Here is a 23,785-nt window from a genome sequence, read left to right on the forward strand (position 1 = left end):
GCAAGAAGAAACAGTTTATTAGTCGAAAGCTTGTTCTGTGCACATTCAATTCACAGGATAATGCTTCTTATACTGAAAACAGTTTATTAGTCAAAAGCTTGTTCTGTGCACATTCAACTCACAGGATCATGCTTCATATGCTGAAAACTGCTTTTTGTTACACAGAGCATGAGAGGAGCATGAAAAGATATCTTTTGCAAGAAACAACAGTGTATTAGTCAAAAGCTTGTTTTGTGCACATTCAACACACAGGGTCATGCTTCTTATACTGAAAACTGCTTTTTGTAACACAGAGCATGAGAGGAGCATGAAAAGATATGTTTTGCAAGAAGAAACAGTTGATTAGTCAAAAGCTTGTTCTGTGCACATTCAACTCACAGGATCATGCTTCTTATGCTGAAACTGCTTTTTGTTACACAGAGCATGGGAGGAGCATGAAAAGATATCTTTTGCAAGAAACATCAGTGTATTAGTCAAAAGCTTGTTTTGTGCACATTCAACACACAGGATCATGCTTCTTATGCTGAAAACTGCTTTTTGTTACACACAGCATGAGAGGAGCATGAAATGATATGTTTTGCAAGAAGAAACAGTTGATTAGTCAAAAGCTTGTTTTGTGCACATTCAACTCACAGGATCATGCTTCTTATGCTGAAAACTGCTTTTTGTTACAAAGAGCATGAGAGGAGCATGAAATGATATCTTTTGTAAGAAACAATAGTGTATTAGTCAAAAGCTTGTTTTGTGCACATTCAACACACAGGATCATGCTTCTTATGCTGAAAACTGCTTTTTGTTACACACAGCATGAGACGAGCATGAAATGATATGTTTTGCAAGAAGAAACAGTTGATTAGTCAAAAGCTTTTTCTGTGCACATTCAATTCACAGGATCATGCTTCTTATGCTGAAAACTGCTTTTTGTTACACCAAGCATGAGAGGAGCATGAAAAGATATCTTTTGCAAGAAAAAACAGATTATTAGTCAAAAGCTTGTTTTGTGCACATTCAACACACATGATCATGCTTCTTATACTGAATACAGTTTATTAGCGAAAAACTTGTTCTGTGCACATTCAACACACAGGATCATGCTTTCTTATACTGAAAACTGCTTTTTGTAACACAGAGCATGAGAGGAGCATGAAAAGATATCTTTTGCAAGAAAAAACAGATTATTAGTCAAAAGCTTGTATTTTGCACATTCAACTCACAGGATCATGCTTCTTAAACTGAAAACTGATTTTTGTTACACAGAGCATGAGAGGAGCATGAAATGATATCTTTTGCAAGAAGAAACATTTTATTAGTCAAAAGCTTGTTCTGTGCACATTCAATTCACAGGATAATGCTTCTTATACTGAAAACAGTTTATTAGTCAAAAGCTTGTTCTGTGCACATTCAACACACAGGATCATGCTTCTTATACTGAAAACTGCTTTTTGTAACACAGAGCATGAGAGGAGCATGAAAAGATATCTTTTGCAAGAAAAAACAGATTATTAGTCAAAAGATTGTATTTTGCACATTCAACTCACAGGATCATGCTTCTTATACTGAAAACTGCTTTTTGTTACACAGAGCATGAGAGGATCATGAAATGATATCTTTTGCAAGAAGAAACAGTTTATTAGAAAAAAAGCTTGTTCTGTGCACATTAAATTCACAGGATAATGCTTCTTACACTGAAAACAGTTAATTAGTCAAAAGCTTGTTCTGTGCACATTCAACACACAGGATCATGCTTCTTATACTGAAAACTGCTTTTTGTAACACAGAGCATGAGAGGAGCATGAAAAGATATCTTTTGCAAGAAAAAACAGATTATTAGTCAAAAGATTGTATTTTGCACATTCAACTCACAGGATCATGCTTCTTATACTGAAAACTGCTTTTTGTTACACAGAGCATGAGAGGAGCATGAAATGATATCTTTTGCAAGAAGAAACAGATTATTAGTCAAAAGATTGTATTTTGCACATTCAACTCACAGGATCATGCTTCTTATACTGAAAACTGCTTTTTGTTACACAGAGCATGAGAGGATCATGAAATGATATCTTTTGCAAGAAGAAACAGTTTATTAGTCAAAAGCTTGTTCTGTGCACATTCAACTCACAGGATCATGCTTCTTATGCTGAAAACTGCTTTTTGTTACACATAGCATGAGAGGAGCATGAAAAGATATCTTTTGCAAGAAACATCAGTGTATTAGTCAAAAGCTTGTTTTGTGCACATTCAACACACAGGATCATGCTTCTTATACTGAAAACTGCTTTTTGTTACACAGAGCATGAGAGGAGCATGAAAAGATATCTTTTGCAAGAAACAACAGTGTATTAGTCAAAAGCTTGTTTTGTGCACATTCAACACACAGGATCATGCTTCTTATACTGAAAACTGCTTTTTGTAACACAGAGCATGAGAGGAGCATGAAAAGATATATTTTGCAAGAAACACAGTTTATTAGTCAAAAGCTTGTTTTGTGCACATTCAACACACAGGATCATGCTTCTTATACTGAAAACTGCTTTTTGTAACACAGAGCATGAGAGGAGCATGAAAAGATATCTTTTGCAAGAAACACAGTTTATTAGTCAAAAGCTTGTTTTGTGCACATTCAACACACAGGACCATGCTTCTTATACTGAAAACTGCTTTTTGTAACACAGAGCATGAGAGGAGCATGAAAAGATATCTTTTGCAAGAAAAAACAGTTTATTAGTCAAAAGCTTGTTTTGTGCACATTCAACACACAGGATCATGCTTCTTATACTGAAAACTGCTTTTTGTAACACAGAGCATGAGAGGAGCATGAAAAGATATCTTTTGCAAGAAAAAACAGATTATTAGTCAAAAGATTGTATTTTGCACATTCAACTCACAGGATCATGCTTCTTATACTGAAAACTGCTTTTTGTAACACAGAGCATGAGAGGAGCATGAAATGATATGTTTTGCAAGAAGAAACAGTTGATTAGTCAAAAGCTTGTTCTGTGCACATTCAACTCACAGGATCATGCTTCTTATGCTGAAACTGCTTTTTGTTACACAGAGCATGAGAGGAGCATGAAAAGATATCTTTTGCAAGAAACATCAGTGTATTAGTCAAAAGCTTGTTTTGTGCACATTCAACACACAGGATCATGCTTCTTATGCTGAAAACTGCTTTTTGTTACACACAGCATGAGAGGAGCATGAAATGATACGTTTTGCAAGAAGAAACAGTTGATTAGTCAAAAGCTTGTTTTGTGCACATTCAACTCACAGGAGCATGCTTCTTATGCTGAAAACTGCTTTTTGTTACAAAGAGCATGAGAGGAGCATGAAATGATATCTTTTGTAAGAAACAGTTGATTAGTCAAAAGCTTGTTTTGTGCACATTCAATTCACAGGATCATGCTTCTTATGCTGAAAACTGCTTTTTGTTACACACAGCATGAGAGGAGCATGAAAAGATATCTTTTGCAAGAAAAAACAGATTATTAGTCAAAAGCTTGTTTTGTGCACATTCAACACACATGATCATGCTTCTTATACTGAATACAGTTTATTAGCGAAAAGCTTGTTCTGTGCACATTCAACACACATGATCATGCTTCTTATACTGAATACAGTTTATTAGCGAAAAGCTTGTTCTGTGCACATTCAACACACAGGATCATGCTTTCTTATACTGAAAACTGCTTTTTGTAACACAGAGCATGAGAGGAGCATGAAAAGATATCTTTTGCAAGAAAAAACAGATTATTAGTCAAAAGCTTGTATTTTGCACATTCAACTCACAGGATCATGCTTCTTATACTGAAAACTGCTTTTTGTTACACAGAGCATGAGAGGAGCATGAAATGATATCTTTTGCAAGAAGAAACATTTTATTAGTCAAAAGCTTGTTCTGTGCACATTCAATTCACAGGATAATGCTTCTTATACTGAAAACAGTTTATTAGTCAAAAGCTTGTTCTGTGCACATTCAACACACAGGATCATGCTTCTTATACTGAAAACTGCTTTTTGTAACACAGAGCATGAGAGGAGCATGAAAAGATATCTTTTGCAAGAAAAAACAGATTATTAGTCAAAAGATTGTATTTTGCACATTCAACTCACAGGATCATGCTTCTTATACTGAAAACTGCTTTTTGTAACACAGAGCATGAGAGGAGCATGAAATGATATGTTTTGCAAGAAGAAACAGTTGATTAGTCAAAAGCTTGTTTTGTGCACATTCAACTCACAGGATCATGCTTCTTATGCTGAAAACTGCTTTTTGTTACAAAGAGCATGAGAGGAGCATGAAATGATATCTTTTGTAAGAAACAATAGTGTATTAGTCAAAAGCTTGTTTTGTGCACATTCAACACACAGGATCATGCTTCTTATGCTGAAAACTGCTTTTTGTTACACACAGCATGAGACGAGCATGAAATGATATGTTTTGCAAGAAGAAACAGTTGATTAGTCAAAAGCTTGTTCTGTGCACTTTCAACTCACAGGATCATGCTTCTTATGCTGAAAACTGCTTTTTGTTACAAAGAGCATGAGAGGAGCATGAAATGATATCTTTTGTAAGAAACAATAGTGTATTAGTCAAAAGCTTGTTTTGTGCACATTCAACACACAGGATCATGCTTCTTATGCTGAAAACTGCTTTTTGTTACACACAGCATGAGACGAGCATGAAATGATATGTTTTGCAAGAAGAAACAGTTGATTAGTCAAAAGCTTGTTCTGTGCACATTCAATTCACAGGATCATGCTTCTTATGCTGAAAACTGCTTTTTGTTACACACAGCATGAGAGGAGCATGAAAAGATATCTTTTGCAAGAAAAAACAGATTATTAGTCAAAAGCTTGTTTTGTGCACATTCAACACACATGATCATGCTTCTTATACTGAATACAGTTTATTAGCGAAAAGCTTGTTCTGTGCACATTCAACACACAGGATCATGCTTTCTCATACTGAAAACTGCTTTTTGTAACACAGAGCATGAGAGGAGCATGAAAAGATATCTTTTGCAAGAAAAAACAGATTATTAGTCAAAAGCTTGTATTTTGCACATTCAACTCACAGGATCATGCTTCTTATACTGAAAACTGCTTTTTGTTACACAGAGCATGAGAGGAGCATGAAATGATATCTTTTGCAAGAAGAAACATTTTATTAGTCAAAAGCTTGTTCTGTGCACATTCAATTCACAGGATAATGCTTCTTATACTGAAAACAGTTTATTAGTCAAAAGCTTGTTCTGTGCACATTCAACACACAGGATCATGCTTCTTATACTGAAAACTGCTTTTTGTAACACAGAGCATGAGAGGAGCATGAAAAGATATCTTTTGCAAGAAAAAACAGATTATTAGTCAAAAGATTGTATTTTGCACATTCAACTCACAGGATCATGCTTCTTATACTGAAAACTGCTTTTTGTTACACAGAGCATGAGAGGATCATGAAATGATATCTTTTGCAAGAAGAAACAGTTTATTAGTCAAAAGCTTGTTCTGTGCACATTCAATTCACAGGATAATGCTTCTTATACTGAAAACAGTGTATTAGTCAAAAGCTTGTTTTGTGCACATTCAACACACAGGATCATGCTTCTTATACTGAAAACTGCTTTTTGTTACACAGAGCATGAGAGGAGCATGAAAAGATATCTTTTGCAAGAAACAACAGTGTATTAGTCAAAAGCTTGTTTTGTGCACATTCAACACACAGGATCATGCTTCTTATACTGAAAACTGCTTTTTGTAACACAGAGCATGAGAGGAGCATGAAAAGATATATTTTGCAAGAAACACAGTTTATTAGTCAAAAGCTTGTTTTGTGCACATTCAACACACAGGATCATGCTTCTTATACTGAAAACTGCTTTTTGTAACACAGAGCATGAGAGGAGCATGAAAAGATATCTTTTGCAAGAAAAAACAGATTATTAGTCAAAAGATTGTATTTTGCACATTCAACTCACAGGATCATGCTTCTTATACTGAAAACTGCTTTTTGTTACACAGAGCATGAGAGGATCATGAAATGATATCTTTTGCAAGAAGAAACAGTTTATTAGTCAAAAGCTTGTTCTGTGCACATTCAATTCACAGGATAATGCTTCTTATACTGAAAACAGTGTATTAGTCAAAAGCTTGTTTTGTGCACATTCAACACACAGGATCATGCTTCTTATACTGAAAACTGCTTTTTGTAACACAGATCATGAGAGGAGCATGAAAAGATATCTTTTGCAAGAAACACAGTTTATTAGTCAAAAGCTTGTTTTGTGCACATTCAACACACAGGACCATGCTTCTTATACTGAAAACTGCTTTTTGTAACACAGAGCATGAGAGGAGCATGAAAAGATATCTTTTGCAAGAAAAAACAGATTATTAGTCAAAAGATTGTATTTTGCACATTCAACTCACAGGATCATGCTTCTTATACTGAAAACTGCTTTTTGTTACACAGAGCATGAGAGGATCATGAAATGATATCTTTTGCAAGAAGAAACAGTTTATTAGTCAAAAGCTTGTTCTGTGCACATTCAATTCACAGGATAATGCTTCTTATACTGAAAACAGTTTATTAGTCAAAAGCTTGTTCTGTGCACATTCAACTCACAGGATCATGCTTCTTATGCTGAAAACTGCTTTTTGTTACACATAGCATGAGAGGAGCATGAAAAGATATCTTTTGCAAGAAACATCAGTGTATTAGTCAAAAGCTTGTTTTGTGCACATTCAACACACAGGATCATGCTTCTTATACTGAAAACTGCTTTTTGTAACACAGAGCATGAGAGGAGCATGAAATGATATGTTTTGCAAGAAGAAACAGTTGATTAGTCAAAAGCTTGTTCTGTGCACATTCAACTCACAGGATCATGCTTCTTATGCTGAAACTGCTTTTTGTTACACAGAGCATGAGAGGAGCATGAAAAGATATCTTTTGCAAGAAACATCAGTGTATTAGTCAAAAGCTTGTTTTGTGCACATTCAACACACAGGATCATGCTTCTTATGCTGAAAACTGCTTTTTGTTACACACAGCATGAGAGGAGCATGAAATGATATGTTTTGCAAGAAGAAACAGTTGATTAGTCAAAAGCTTGTTTTGTGCACATTCAACTCACAGGATCATGCTTCTTATGCTGAAAACTGCTTTTTGTTACAAAGAGCATGAGAGGAGCATGAAATGATATCTTTTGTAAGAAACAATAGTGTATTAGTCAAAAGCTTGTTTTGTGCACATTCAACACACAGGATGCTTCTTATGCTGAAAACTGCTTTTTGTTACACACAGCATGAGACGAGCATGAAATGATATGTTTTGCAAGAAGAAACAGTTGATTAGTCAAAAGCTTGTTCTGTGCACATTCAATTCACAGGATCATGCTTCTTATGCTGAAAACTGCTTTTTGTTACACACAGCATGAGAGGAGCATGAAAAGATATCTTTTGCAAGAAAAAACAGATTATTAGTCAAAAGCTTGTTTTGTGCACATTCAACACACATGATCATGCTTCTTATACTGAATACAGTTTATTAGCGAAAAGCTTGTTCTGTGCACATTCAACACACAGGATCATGCTTTCTTATACTGAAAACTGCTTTTTGTAACACAGAGCATGAGAGGAGCATGAAAAGATATCTTTTGCAAGAAAAAACAGATTATTAGTCAAAAGCTTGTATTTTGCACATTCAACTCACAGGATCATGCTTCTTATACTGAAAACTGCTTTTTGTTACACAGAGCATGAGAGGAGCATGAAATGATATCTTTTGCAAGAAGAAACATTTTATTAGTCAAAAGCTTGTTCTGTGCACATTCAATTCACAGGATAATGCTTCTTATACTGAAAACAGTTTATTAGTCAAAAGCTTGTTCTGTGCACATTCAACACACAGGATCATGCTTCTTATTCTGAAAACTGCTTTTTGTAACACAGAGCATGAGAGGAGCATGAAAAGATATCTTTTGCAAGAAAAAACAGATTATTAGTCAAAAGATTGTATTTTGCACATTCAACTCACAGGATCATGCTTCTTATACTGAAAACTGCTTTTTGTTACACAGAGCATGAGAGGAGCATGAAATGATATCTTTTGCAAGAAGAAACAGATTATTAGTCAAAAGATTGTATTTTGCACATTCAACTCACAGGATCATGCTTCTTATACTGAAAACTGCTTTTTGTTACACAGAGCATGAGAGGATCATGAAATGATATCTTTTGCAAGAAGAAACAGTTTATTAGTCAAAAGCTTGTTCTGTGCACATTCAACTCACAGGATCATGCTTCTTATGCTGAAAACTGCTTTTTGTTACACATAGCATGAGAGGAGCATGAAAAGATATCTTTTGCAAGAAACATCAGTGTATTAGTCAAAAGCTTGTTTTGTGCACATTCAACACAACACAGGATCATGCTTCTTATACTGAAAACTGCTTTTTGTTACACAGAGCATGAGAGGAGCATGAAAAGATATCTTTTGCAAGAAAAAACAGTGTATTAGTCAAAAGCTTGTTTTGTGCACATTCAACACACAGGATCATGCTTTCTTATACTGAAAACTGCTTTTTGTAACACAGAGCATGAGAGGAGCATGAAAAGATATCTTTTGCAAGAAAAAACAGATTATTAGTCAAAAGCTTGTATTTTGCACATTCAACTCACAGGATCATGCTTCTTATACTGAAAACTGCTTTTTGTTACAAAGAGCATGAGAGGAGCATGAAATGATATCTTTTGCAAGAAGAAACAGTTTATTAGTCGAAAGCTTGTTCTGTGCACATTCAATTCACAGGATAATGCTTCTTATACTGAAAACAGTTTATTAGTCAAAAGCTTGTTCTGTGCACATTCAACTCACAGGATCATGCTTCATATGCTGAAAACTGCTTTTTGTTACACAGAGCATGAGAGGAGCATGAAAAGATATCTTTTGCAAGAAACAACAGTGTATTAGTCAAAAGCTTGTTTTGTGCACATTCAACACACAGGGTCATGCTTCTTATACTGAAAACTGCTTTTTGTAACACAGAGCATGAGAGGAGCATGAAAAGATATGTTTTGCAAGAAGAAACAGTTGATTAGTCAAAAGCTTGTACTGTGCACATTCAACTCACAGGATCATGCTTCTTATGCTGAAACTGCTTTTTGTTACACAGAGCATGGGAGGAGCATGAAAAGATATCTTTTGCAAGAAACATCAGTGTATTAGTCAAAAGCTTGTTTTGTGCACATTCAACACACAGGATCATGCTTCTTATGCTGAAAACTGCTTTTTGTTACACACAGCATGAGAGGAGCATGAAATGATATGTTTTGCAAGAAGAAACAGTTGATTAGTCAAAAGCTTGTTTTGTGCACATTCAACTCACAGGATCATGCTTCTTATGCTGAAAACTGCTTTTTGTTACAAAGAGCATGAGAGGAGCATGAAATGATATCTTTTGTAAGAAACAATAGTGTATTAGTCAAAAGCTTGTTTTGTGCACATTCAACACACAGGATCATGCTTCTTATGCTGAAAACTGCTTTTTGTTACACACAGCATGAGAGGAGCATGAAAAGATATCTTTTGCAAGAAAAAACAGATTATCAGTCAAAAGCTTGTTTTGTGCACATTCAACACACATGATCATGCTTTCTTATACTGAAAACTGCTTTTTGTAACACAGAGCATGAGAGGAGCATGAAAAGATATCTTTTGCAAGAAAAAAACAGATTATTAGTCAAAAGCTTGTATTTTGCACATTCAACTCACAGGATCATGCTTCTTATACTGAAAACTGCTTTTTGTTACACAGAGCATGAGAGGAGCATGAAATGATATCTTTTGCAAGAAGAAACATTTTATTAGTCAAAAGCTTGTTCTGTGCACATTCAATTCACAGGATAATGCTTCTTATACTGAAAACAGTTTATTAGTCAAAAGCTTGTTCTGTGCACATTCAACACACAGGATCATGCTTTCTTATACTGAAAACTGCTTTTTGTAACACAGAGCATGAGAGGAGCATGAAAAGATATCTTTTGCAAGAAAAAACAGATTATTAGTCAAAAGCTTGTATTTTGCACATTCAACTCACAGGATCATGCTTCTTATACTGAAAACTGCTTTTTGTTACACAGAGCATGAGAGGAGCATGAAATGATATCTTTTGCAAGAAGAAACATTTTATTAGTCAAAAGCTTGTTCTGTGCACATTCAATTCACAGGATAATGCTTCTTATACTGAAAACAGTTTATTAGTCAAAAGCTTGTTCTGTGCACATTCAACACACAGGATCATGCTTCTTATACTGAAAACTGCTTTTTGTAACACAGAGCATGAGAGGAGCATGAAAAGATATCTTTTGCAAGAAAAAACAGATTATTAGTCAAAAGATTGTATTTTGCACATTCAACTCACAGGATCATGCTTCTTATACTGAAAACTGCTTTTTGTTACACAGAGCATGAGAGGAGCATGAAATGATATGTTTTGCAAGAAGAAACAGTTGATTAGTCAAAAGCTTGTTTTGTGCACATTCAACTCACAGGATCATGCTTCTTATGCTGAAAACTGCTTTTTGTTACAAAGAGCATGAGAGGAGCATGAAATGATATCTTTTGTAAGAAACAATAGTGTATTAGTCAAAAGCTTGTTTTGTGCACATTCAACACACAGGATCATGCTTCTTATGCTGAAAACTGCTTTTTGTTACACACAGCATGAGACGAGCATGAAATGATATGTTTTGCAAGAAGAAACAGTTGATTAGTCAAAAGCTTGTTCTGTGCACATTCAATTCACAGGATCATGCTTCTTATGCTGAAAACTGCTTTTTGTTACACACAGCATGAGAGGAGCATGAAAAGATATCTTTTGCAAGAAAAAACAGATTATTAGTCAAAAGCTTGTTTTGTGCACATTCAACACACATGATCATGCTTCTTATACTGAATACAGTTTATTAGCGAAAAGCTTGTTCTGTGCACATTCAACACACAGGATCATGCTTTCTTATACTGAAAACTGCTTTTTGTAACACAGAGCATGAGAGGAGCATGAAAAGATATCTTTTGCAAGAAAAAACAGATTATTAGTCAAAAGCTTGTATTTTGCACATTCAACTCACAGGATCATGCTTCTTATACTGAAAACTGCTTTTTGTTACACAGAGCATGAGAGGAGCATGAAATGATATCTTTTGCAAGAAGAAACATTTTATTAGTCAAAAGCTTGTTCTGTGCACATTCAATTCACAGGATAATGCTTCTTATACTGAAAACAGTTTATTAGTCAAAAGCTTGTTCTGTGCACATTCAACACACAGGATCATGCTTCTTATACTGAAAACTGCTTTTTGTAACACAGAGCATGAGAGGAGCATGAAAAGATATCTTTTGCAAGAAAAAACAGATTATTAGTCAAAAGATTGTATTTTGCACATTCAACTCACAGGATCATGCTTCTTATACTGAAAACTGCTTTTTGTTACACAGAGCATGAGAGGATCATGAAATGATATCTTTTGCAAGAAGAAACAGTTTATTAGAAAAAAAGCTTGTTCTGTGCACATTAAATTCACAGGATAATGCTTCTTACACTGAAAACAGTTAATTAGTCAAAAGCTTGTTCTGTGCACATTCAACACACAGGATCATGCTTCTTATACTGAAAACTGCTTTTTGTAACACAGAGCATGAGAGGAGCATGAAAAGATATCTTTTGCAAGAAAAAACAGATTATTAGTCAAAAGATTGTATTTTGCACATTCAACTCACAGGATCATGCTTCTTATACTGAAAACTGCTTTTTGTTACACAGAGCATGAGAGGAGCATGAAATGATATCTTTTGCAAGAAGAAACAGATTATTAGTCAAAAGATTGTATTTTGCACATTCAACTCACAGGATCATGCTTCTTATACTGAAAACTGCTTTTTGTTACACAGAGCATGAGAGGATCATGAAATGATATCTTTTGCAAGAAGAAACAGTTTATTAGTCAAAAGCTTGTTCTGTGCACATTCAACTCACAGGATCATGCTTCTTATGCTGAAAACTGCTTTTTGTTACACATAGCATGAGAGGAGCATGAAAAGATATCTTTTGCAAGAAACATCAGTGTATTAGTCAAAAGCTTGTTTTGTGCACATTCAACACACAGGATCATGCTTCTTATTCTGAAAACTGCTTTTTGTTACACAGAGCATGAGAGGAGCATGAAAAGATATCTTTTGCAAGAAACAACAGTGTATTAGTCAAAAGCTTGTTTTGTGCACATTCAACACACAGGATCATGCTTCTTATACTGAAAACTGCTTTTTGTAACACAGAGCATGAGAGGAGCATGAAAAGATATATTTTGCAAGAAACACAGTTTATTAGTCAAAAGCTTGTTTTGTGCACATTCAACACACAGGATCATGCTTCTTATACTGAAAACTGCTTTTTGTAACACAGAGCATGAGAGGAGCATGAAAAGATATCTTTTGCAAGAAACACAGTTTATTAGTCAAAAGCTTGTTTTGTGCACATTCAACACACAGGACCATGCTTCTTATACTGAAAACTGCTTTTTGTAACACAGAGCATGAGAGGAGCATGAAAAGATATCTTTTGCAAGAAAAAACAGTTTATTAGTCAAAAGCTTGTTTTGTGCACATTCAACACACAGGATCATGCTTCTTATACTGAAAACTGCTTTTTGTAACACAGAGCATGAGAGGAGCATGAAAAGATATCTTTTGCAAGAAAAAACAGATTATTAGTCAAAAGATTGTATTTTGCACATTCAACTCACAGGATCATGCTTCTTATACTGAAAACTGCTTTTTGTTACACAGAGCATGAGAGGATCATGAAATGATATCTTTTGCAAGAAGAAACAGTTTATTAGTCAAAAGCTTGTTCTGTGCACATTCAATTCACAGGATAATGCTTCTTATACTGAAAACAGTTTATTAGTCAAAAGCTTGTTTTGTGCACATTCAACACACAGGATCATGCTTCTTATACTGAAAACTGCTTTTTGTAACACAGAGCATGAGAGGAGCATGAAAAGATATCTTTTGCAAGAAACACAGTTTATTAGTCAAAAGCTTGTTTTGTGCACATTCAACACACAGGACCATGCTTCTTATACTGAAAACTGCTTTTTGTAACACAGAGCATGAGAGGAGCATGAAAAGATATCTTTTGCAAGAAAAAACAGTTTATTAGTCAAAAGCTTGTTTTGTGCACATTCAACACACAGGATCATGCTTCTTATACTGAAAACTGCTTTTTGTAACACAGAGCATGAGAGGAGCATGAAAAGATATCTTTTGCAAGAAAAAACAGATTATTAGTCAAAAGATTGTATTTTGCACATTCAACTCACAGGATCATGCTTCTTATACTGAAAACTGCTTTTTGTTACACAGAGCATGAGAGGATCATGAAATGATATCTTTTGCAAGAAGAAACAGTTTATTAGTCAAAAGCTTGTTCTGTGCACATTCAATTCACAGGATAATGCTTCTTATACTGAAAACAGTTTATTAGTCAAAAGCTTGTTCTGTGCACATTCAACTCACAGGATCATGCTTCTTATACTGAAAACTGCTTTTTGTAACACAGAGCATGAGAGGAGCATGAAAAGATATCTTTTGCAAGAAAAAACAGATTATTAGTCAAAAGATTGTATTTTGCACATTCAACTCACAGGATCATGCTTCTTATACTGAAAACTGCTTTTTGTTACACATAGCATGAGAGGAGCATGAAAAGATATCTTTTGCAAGAAACATCAGTGTATTAGTCAAAAGCTTGTTTTGTGCACATTCAACACACAGGATCATGCTTCTTATACTGAAAACTGCTTTTTGTAACACAGAGCATGAGAGGAGCATGAAATGATATGTTTTGCAAGAAGAAACAGTTGATTAGTCAAAAGCTTGTTCTGTGCACATTCAACTCACAGGATCATGCTTCTTATGCTGAAACTGCTTTTTGTTACACAGAGCATGAGAGGAGCATGAAAAGATATCTTTTGCAAGAAACATCAGTGTATTAGTCAAAAGCTTGTTTTGTGCACATTCAACACACAGGATCATGCTTCTTATGCTGAAAACTGCTTTTTGTTACACACAGCATGAGAGGAGCATGAAATGATATGTTTTGCAAGAAGAAACAGTTGATTAGTCAAAAGCTTGTTTTGTGCACATTCAACTCACAGGATCATGCTTCTTATGCTGAAAACTGCTTTTTGTTACACACAGCATGAGAGGAGCATGAAAAGATATCTTTTGCAAGAAGAAACAGTTGATTAGTCAAAAGCTTGTTTTGTGCACATTCAACTCACAGGATCATGCTTCTTATGCTGAAAACTGCTTTTTGTTACAAAGAGCATGAGAGGAGCATGAAATGATATCTTTTGTAAGAAACAATAGTGTATTAGTCAAAAGCTTGTTTTGTGCACATTCAACACACAGGATCATGCTTCTTATGCTGAAAACTGCTTTTTGTTACACACAGCATGAGAGGAGCATGAAAAGATATCTTTTGCAAGAAAAAACAGATTATCAGTAAAAAGCTTGTTTTGTGCACATTCAACACACATGATCATGCTTTCTTATACTGAAAACTGCTTTTTGTAACACAGAGCATGAGAGGAGCATGAAAAGATATCTTTTGCAAGAAAAAAACAGATTATTAGTCAAAAGCTTGTATTTTGCACATTCAACTCACAGGATCATGCTTCTTATACTGAAAACTGCTTTTTGTTACACAGAGCATGAGAGGAGCATGAAATGATATCTTTTGCAAGAAGAAACATTTTATTAGTCAAAAGCTTGTTCTGTGCACATTCAATTCACAGGATAATGCTTCTTATACTGAAAACAGTTTATTAGTCAAAAGCTTGTTCTGTGCACATTCAACACACAGGATCATGCTTCTTATACTGAAAACTGCTTTTTGTAACACAGAGCATGAGAGGAGCATGAAAAGATATCTTTTGCAAGAAAAAACAGATTATTAGTCAAAAGATTGTATTTTGCACATTCAACTCACAGGATCATGCTTCTTATACTGAAAACTGCTTTTTGTTACACAGAGCATGAGAGGATCATGAAATGATATCTTTTGCAAGAAGAAACAGTTTATTAGTCAAAAGCTTGTTCTGTGCACATTAAATTCACAGGATAATGCTTCTTATACTGAAAACAGTTAATTAGTCAAAAGCTTGTTCTGTGCACATTCAACTCACAGGATCATGCTTCTTATACTGAAAACTGCTTTTTGTAACACAGAGCATGAGAGGAGCATGAAATGATATGTTTTGCAAGAAGAAACAGTTGATTAGTCAAAAGCTTGTTCTGTGCACATTCAACTCACAGGATCATGCTTCTTATGCTGAAACTGCTTTTTGTTACACAGAGCATGAGAGGAGCATGAAAAGATATCTTTTGCAAGAAACATCAGTGTATTAGTCAAAAGCTTGTTTTGTGCACATTCAACACACAGGATCATGCTTCTTATGCTGAAAACTGCTTATTGTTACACACAGCATGAGAGGAGCATGAAATGATATGTTTTGCAAGAAGAAACAGTTGATTAGTCAAAAGCTTGTTTTGTGCACATTCAACTCACAGGATCATGCTTCTTATGCTGAAAACTGCTTTTTGTTACAAAGAGCATGAGAGGAGCATGAAATGATATCTTTTGTAAGAAACAATAGTGTATTAGTCAAAAGCTTGTTTTGTGCACATTCAACACACAGGATGCTTCTTATGCTGAAAACTGCTTTTTGTTACACACAGCATGAGACGAGCATGAAATGATATGTTTTGCAAGAAGAAACAGTTGATTAGTCAAAAGCTTGTTCTGTGCACATTCAATTCACAGGATCATGCTTCTTATGCTGAAAACTGCTTTTTGTTACACACAGCATGAGAGGAGCATGAAAAGATATCTTTTGCAAGAAAAAACAGATTATTAGTCAAAAGCTTGTTTTGTGCACATTCAACACACATGATCATGCTTCTTATACTGAATACAGTTTATTAGCGAAAAGCTTGTTCTGTGCACATTCAACACACAGGATCATGCTTTCTTATACTGAAAACTGCTTTTTGTAACACAGAGCATGAGAGGAGCATGAAAAGATATCTTTTGCAAGAAAAAACAGATTATTAGTCAAAAGATTGTATTTTGCACATTCAACTCACAGGATCATGCTTCTTATACTGAAAACTGCTTTTTGTTACACAGAGCATGAGAGGATCATGAAATGATATCTTTTGCAAGAAGAAACAGTTTATTAGTCAAAAGCTTGTTCTGTGCACATTAAATTCACAGGATAATGCTTCTTATACTGAAAACAGTTAATTAGTCAAAAGCTTGTTCTGTGCACATTCAACTCACAGGATCATGCTTCTTATACTGAAAACTGCTTTTTGTTACACAGAGCATGAGAGGAGCATGAAATGATATCTTTTGCAAGAAGAAACAGATTATTAGTCAAAAGATTGTATTTTGCACATTCAACTCACAGGATCATGCTTCTTATACTGAAAACTGCTTTTTGTTACACAGAGCATGAGAGGATCATGAAATGATATCTTTTGCAAGAAGAAACAGTTTATTAGTCAAAAGCTTGTTCTGTGCACATTCAACTCACAGGATCATGCTTCTTATGCTGAAAACTGCTTTTTGTTACACATAGCATGAGAGGAGCATGAAAAGATATCTTTTGCAAGAAACATCAGTGTATTAGTCAAAAGCTTGTTTTGTGCACATTCAACACACAGGATCATGCTTCTTATACTGAAAACTGCTTTTTGTAACACAGAGCATGAGAGGAGCATGAAATGATATGTTTTGCAAGAAGAAACAGTTGATTAGTCAAAAGCTTGTTCTGTGCACATTCAACTCACAGGATCATGCTTCTTATGCTGAAACTGCTTTTTGTTACACAGAGCATGAGAGGAGCATGAAAAGATATCTTTTGCAAGAAACATCAGTGTATTAGTCAAAAGCTTGTTTTGTGCACATTCAACACACAGGATCATGCTTCTTATGCTGAAAACTGCTTTTTGTTACACACAGCATGAGAGGAGCATGAAATGATATGTTTTGCAAGAAGAAACAGTTGATTAGTCAAAAGCTTGTTTTGTGCACATTCAACTCACAGGATCATGCTTCTTATGCTGAAAACTGCTTTTTGTTACAAAGAGCATGAGAGGAGCATGAAATGATATCTTTTGTAAGAAACAATAGTGTATTAGTCAAAAGCTTGTTTTGTGCACATTCAACACACAGGATGCTTCTTATGCTGAAAACTGCTTTTTGTTACACACAGCATGAGACGAGCATGAAATGATATGTTTTGCAAGAAGAAACAGTTGATTAGTCAAAAGCTTGTTCTGTGCACATTCAATTCACAGGATCATGCTTCTTATGCTGAAAACTGCTTTTTGTTACACACAGCATGAGAGGAGCATGAAAAGATATCTTTTGCAAGAAAAAACTGATTATTAGTCAAAAGCTTGTTTTGTGCACATTCAACACACATGATCATGCTTCTTATACTGAATACAGTTTATTAGCGAAAAGCTTGTTCTGTGCACATTCAACACACAGGATCATGCTTTCTTATACTGAAAACTGCTTTTTGTAACACAGAGCATGAGAGGAGCATGAAAAGATATCTTTTGCAAGAAAAAACAGATTATTAGTCAAAAGCTTGTATTTTGCACATTCAACTCACAGGATCATGCTTCTTATACTGAAAACTGCTTTTTGTTACACAGAGCATGAGAGGAGCATGAAATGATATCTTTTGCAAGAAGAAACATTTTATTAGTCAAAGGCTTGTTCTGTGCACATTCAATTCACAGGATAATGCTTCTTATACTGAAAACAGTTTATTAGTCAAAAGCTTGTTCTGTGCACATTCAACACACAGGATCATGCTTCTTATACTGAAAACTGCTTTTTGTAACACAGAGCATGAGAGGAGCATGAAAAGATATCTTTTGCAAGAAAAAACAGATTATTAGTCAAAAGATTGTATTTTGCACATTCAACTCACAGGATCATGCTTCTTATACTGAAAACTGCTTTTTGTTACACAGAGCATGAGAGGAGCATGAAATGATATCTTTTGCAAGAAGAAACAGATTATTAGTCAAAAGATTGTATTTTGCACATTCAACTCACAGGATCATGCTTCTTATACTGAAAACTGCTTTTTGTTACACAGAGCATGAGAGGATCATGAAATGATATCTTTTGCAAGAAGAAACAGTTTATTAGTCAAAAGCTTGTTCTGTGCACATTCAACTCACAGGATCATGCTTCTTATGCTGAAAACTGGTTTTTGTTACACATAGCATGAGAGGAGCATGAAAAGATATCTTTTGCAAGAAACATCAGTGTATTAGTCAAAAGCTTGTTTTGTGCACATTCAACACACAGGATCATGCTTCTTATACTGAAAACTGCTTTTTGTTACACAGAGCATGAGAGGAGCATGAAAAGATATCTTTTGCAAGAAAAAACAGTGTATTAGTCAAAAGCTTGTTTTGTGCACATTCAACACACAGGATCATGCTTTCTTATACTGAAAACTGCTTTTTGTAACACAGAGCATGAGAGGAGCATGAAAAGATATCTTTTGCAAGAAAAAACAGATTATTAGTCAAAAGCTTGTATTTTGCACATTCAACTCACAGGATCATGCTTCTTATACTGAAAACTGCTTTTTGTTACAAAGAGCATGAGAGGAGCATGAAATGATATCTTTTGCAAGAAGAAACAGTTTATTAGTCGAAAGCTTGTTCTGTGCACATTCAATTCACAGGATAATGCTTCTTATACTGAAAACAGTTTATTAGTCAAAAGCTTGTTCTGTGCACATTCAACTCACAGGATCATGCTTCATATGCTGAAAACTGCTTTTTGTTACACAGAGCATGAGAGGAGCATGAAAAGATATCTTTTGCAAGAAACAACAGTGTATTAGTCAAAAGCTTGTTTTGTGCACATTCAACACACAGGGTCATGCTTCTTATACTGAAAACTGCTTTTTGTAACACAGAGCATGAGAGGAGCATGAAAAGATATGTTTTGCAAGAAGAAACAGTTGATTAGTCAAAAGCTTGTTCTGTGCACATTCAACTCACAGGATCATGCTTCTTATGCTGAAACTGCTTTTTGTTACACAGAGCATGGGAGGAGCATGAAAATATATCTTTTGCAAGAAACATCAGTGTATTAGTCAAAAGCTTGTTTTGTGCACATTCAACACACAGGATCATGCTTCTTATGCTGAAAACTGCTTTTTGTTACACACAGCATGAGAGGAGCATGAAATGATATGTTTTGCAAGAAGAAACAGTTGATTAGTCAAAAGCTTGTTTTGTGCACATTCAACTCACAGGATCATGCTTCTTATGCTGAAAACTGCTTTTTGTTACAAAGAGCATGAGAGGAGCATGAAATGATATCTTTTGTAAGAAACAATAGTGTATTAGTCAAAAGCTTGTTTTGTGCACATTCAACACACAGGATCATGCTTCTTATGCTGAAAACTGCTTTTTGTAACACAGAGCATGAGAGGAGCATGAAAAGATATCTTTTGCAAGAAAAAAACAGATTATTAGTCAAAAGCTTGTATTTTGCACATTCAACTCACAGGATCATGCTTCTTATACTGAAAACTGCTTTTTGTTACACAGAGCATGAGAGGAGCATGAAATGATATCTTTTGCAAGAAGAAACATTTTATTAGTCAAAAGCTTGTTCTGTGCACATTCAATTCACAGGATAATGCTTCTTATACTGAAAACAGTTTATTAGTCAAAAGCTTGTTCTGTGCACATTCAACACACAGGATCATGCTTCTTATACTGAAAACTGCTTTTTGTAACACAGAGCATGAGAGGAGCATGAAAAGATATCTTTTGCAAGAAAAAACAGATTATTAGTCAAAAGATTGTATTTTGCACATTCAACTCACAGGATCATGCTTCTTATACTGAAAACTGCTTTTTGTTACACAGAGCATGAGAGGATCATGAAATGATATCTTTTGCAAGAAGAAACAGTTTATTAGTCAAAAGCTTGTTCTGTGCACATTAAATTCACAGGATAATGCTTCTTATACTGAAAACAGTTAATTAGTCAAAAGCTTGTTCTGTTCACATTCAACTCACAGGATCATGCTTCTTATACTGAAAACTGCTTTTTGTTACACAGAGCATGAGAGGAGCATGAAATGATATCTTTTGCAAGAAGAAACAGATTATTAGTCAAAAGATTGTATTTTGCACATTCAACTCACAGGATCATGCTTCTTATACTGAAAACTGCTTTTTGTTACACAGAGCATGAGAGGATCATGAAATGATATCTTTTGCAAGAAGAAACAGTTTATTAGTCAAAAGCTTGTTCTGTGCACATTCAACTCACAGGATCATGCTTCTTATGCTGAAAACTGCTTTTTGTTACACATAGCATGAGAGGAGCATGAAAAGATATCTTTTGCAAGAAACATCAGTGTATTAGTCAAAAGCTTGTTTTGTGCACATTCAACACACAGGATCATGCTTCTTATACTGAAAACTGCTTTTTGTTACACAGAGCATGAGAGGAGCATGAAAAGATATCTTTTGCAAGAAACAACAGTGTATTAGTCAAAAGCTTGTTTTGTGCACATTCAACACACAGGATCATGCTTCTTATGCTGAAAACTGCTTTTTGTAACACAGAGCATGAGAGGAGCATGAAAAGATATCTTTTGCAAGAAGAAACAGTTGATTAGTCAAAAGCTTGTTTTGTGCACATTCAACTCACAGGATCATGCTTCTTATACTGAAAACTGCTTTTGTTTCACAGAGCATGAGAGGAGCATGAAAAGATATCTTTTGCAAGAAAAAACAGTTTATTAGTCAAAAGCTTGTTTTGTGCACATTCAACACACAGGATCATGCTTCTTATACTGAATACAGTTTATTAGCGAAAAGCTTGTTCTGTGCACATTCAACACACAGGATCATGCTTTCTTATACTGAAAACTGCTTTTTGTTACACAGAGCATGAGAGGAGCATGAAATGATATCTTTTGCAAGAAGAAACATTTTATTAGTCAAAAGCTTGTTCTGTGCACATTCAATTCACAGGATAATGCTTCTTATACTGAAAACAGTTTATTAGTCAAAAGCTTGTTCTGTGCACATTCAACACACAGGATCATGCTTCTTATACTGGAAACTGCTTTTTGTAACACAGAGCATGAGAGGAGCATGAAAAGATATCTTTTGCAAGAAAAAACAGATTATTAGTCAAAAGATTGTATTTTGCACATTCAACTCACAGGATCATGCTTCTTATACTGAAAACTGCTTTTTGTTACACAGAGCATGAGAGGATCATGAAATGATATCTTTTGCAAGAAGAAACAGTTTATTAGTCAAAAGCTTGTTCTGTGCACATTAAATTCACAGGATAATGCTTCTTATACTGAAAACAGTTAATTAGTCAAAAGCTTGTTCTGTGCACATTCAACACACAGGATCATGCTTCTTATACTGAAAACTGCTTTTTGTAACACAGAGCATGAGAGGAGCATGAAAAGATATCTTTTGCAAGAAAAAACAGATTATTAGTCAAAAGATTGTATTTTGCACATTCAACTCACAGGATCATGCTTCTTATACTGAAAACTGCTTTTTGTTACACAGAGCATGAGAGGATCATGAAATGATATCTTTTGCAAGAAGAAACAGTTTATTAGTCAAAAGCTTGTTCTGTGCACATTCAATTCACAGGATAATGCTTCTTATACTGAAAACAGTTTATTAGTCAAAAGCTTGTTCTGTGCACATTCAACTCACAGGATCATGCTTCTTATGCTGAAAACTGCTTTTTGTTACACATAGCATGAGAGGAGCATGAAAAGATATCTTTTGCAAGAAACATCAGTGTATTAGTCAAAAGCTTGTTTTGTGCACATTCAACACACAGGATCATGCTTCTTATACTGAAAACTGCTTTTTGTAACACAGAGCATGAGAGGAGCATGAAATGATATGTTTTGCAAGAAGAAACAGTTGATTAGTCAAAAGCTTGTTCTGTGCACATTCAACTCACAGGATCATGCTTCTTATGCTGAAACTGCTTTTTGTTACACAGAGCATGAGAGGAGCATGAAATGATATCTTTTGAAAGAAACAATAGTGTATTAGTCAAAAGCTTGTTTTGTGCACATTCAACACACAGGATCATGCTTCTTATGCTGAAAACTGCTTTTTGTTACACACAGCATGAGACGAGCATGAAATGATATGTTTTGCAAGAAGAAACAGTTGATTAGTCAAAAGCTTGTTCTGTGCACATTCAATTCACAGGATCATGCTTCTTATGCTGAAAACTGCTTTTTGTTACACAGAGCATGAGAGGATCATGAAATGATATCTTTTGCAAGAAAAAACAGATTATTAGTCAAAAGCTTGTTTTGTGCACATTCAACACACATGATCATGCTTCTTATACTGAATACAGTTTATTAGCGAAAAGCTTGTTCTGTGCACATTCAACACACAGGATCATGCTTTCTTATACTGAAAACTGCTTTTTGTAACACAGAGCATGAGAGGAGAATGAAAAGATATCTTTTGCAAGAAAAAACAGATTATTAGTCAAAAGCTTGTATTTTGCACATTCAACTCACAGGATCATGCTTCTTATACTGAAAACTGCTTTTTGTTACACAGAGCATGAGAGGAGCATGAAATGATATCTTTTGCAAGAAGAAACATTTTATTAGTCAAAAGCTTGTTCTGTGCACATTCAATTCACAGGATAATGCTTCTTATACTGAAAACAGTTTATTAGTCAAAAGCTTGTTCTGTGCACATTCAACACACAGGATCATGCTTCTTATACTGAAAACTGCTTTTTGTAACACAGAGCATGAGAGGAGCATGAAAAGATATCTTTTGCAAGAAAAAACAGATTATTAGTCAAAAGATTGTATTTTGCACATTCAACTCACAGGATCATGCTTCTTATACTGAAAACTGCTTTTTGTTACACAGAGCATGAGAGGAGCATGAAATGATATCTTTTGCAAGAAGAAACAGATTATTAGTCAAAAGATTGTATTTTGCACATTCAACTCACAGGATCATGCTTCTTATACTGAAAACTGCTTTTTGTTACACAGAGCATGAGAGGATCATGAAATGATATCTTTTGCAAGAAGAAACAGTTTATTAGTCAAAAGCTTGTTCTGTGCACATTCAACTCACAGGATCATGCTTCTTATGCTGAAAACTGCTTTTTGTTACACATAGCATGAGAGGAGCATGAAAAGATATCTTTTGCAAGAAACATCAGTGTATTAGTCAAAAGCTTGTTTTGTGCACATTCAACACACAGGATCATGCTTCTTATACTGAAAACTGCTTTTTGTTACACAGAGCATGAGAGGAGCATGAAAAGATATCTTTTGCAAGAAACAACAGTGTATTAGTCAAAAGCTTGTTTTGTGCACATTCAACACACAGGATCATGCTTCTTATGCTGAAAACTGCTTTTTGTAACACAGAGCATGAGAGGAGCATGAACAGATAACTTCTGCAAGAAGAAACAGTTGATTAGTCAAAAGCTTGTTTTGTGCACATTCAACTCACAGGATCATGCTTCTTATACTGAAAACTGCTTTTGTTTCACAGAGCATGAGAGGAGCATGAAAAGATATCTTTTGCAAGAAAAAACAGTTTATTAGTCAAAAG

This window comes from Triplophysa dalaica, chromosome 1, assembly GCF_015846415.1.
Source record: "Triplophysa dalaica isolate WHDGS20190420 chromosome 1, ASM1584641v1, whole genome shotgun sequence".
In the NCBI taxonomy this organism is placed as follows: Eukaryota; Metazoa; Chordata; class Actinopteri; order Cypriniformes; family Nemacheilidae; genus Triplophysa; species Triplophysa dalaica.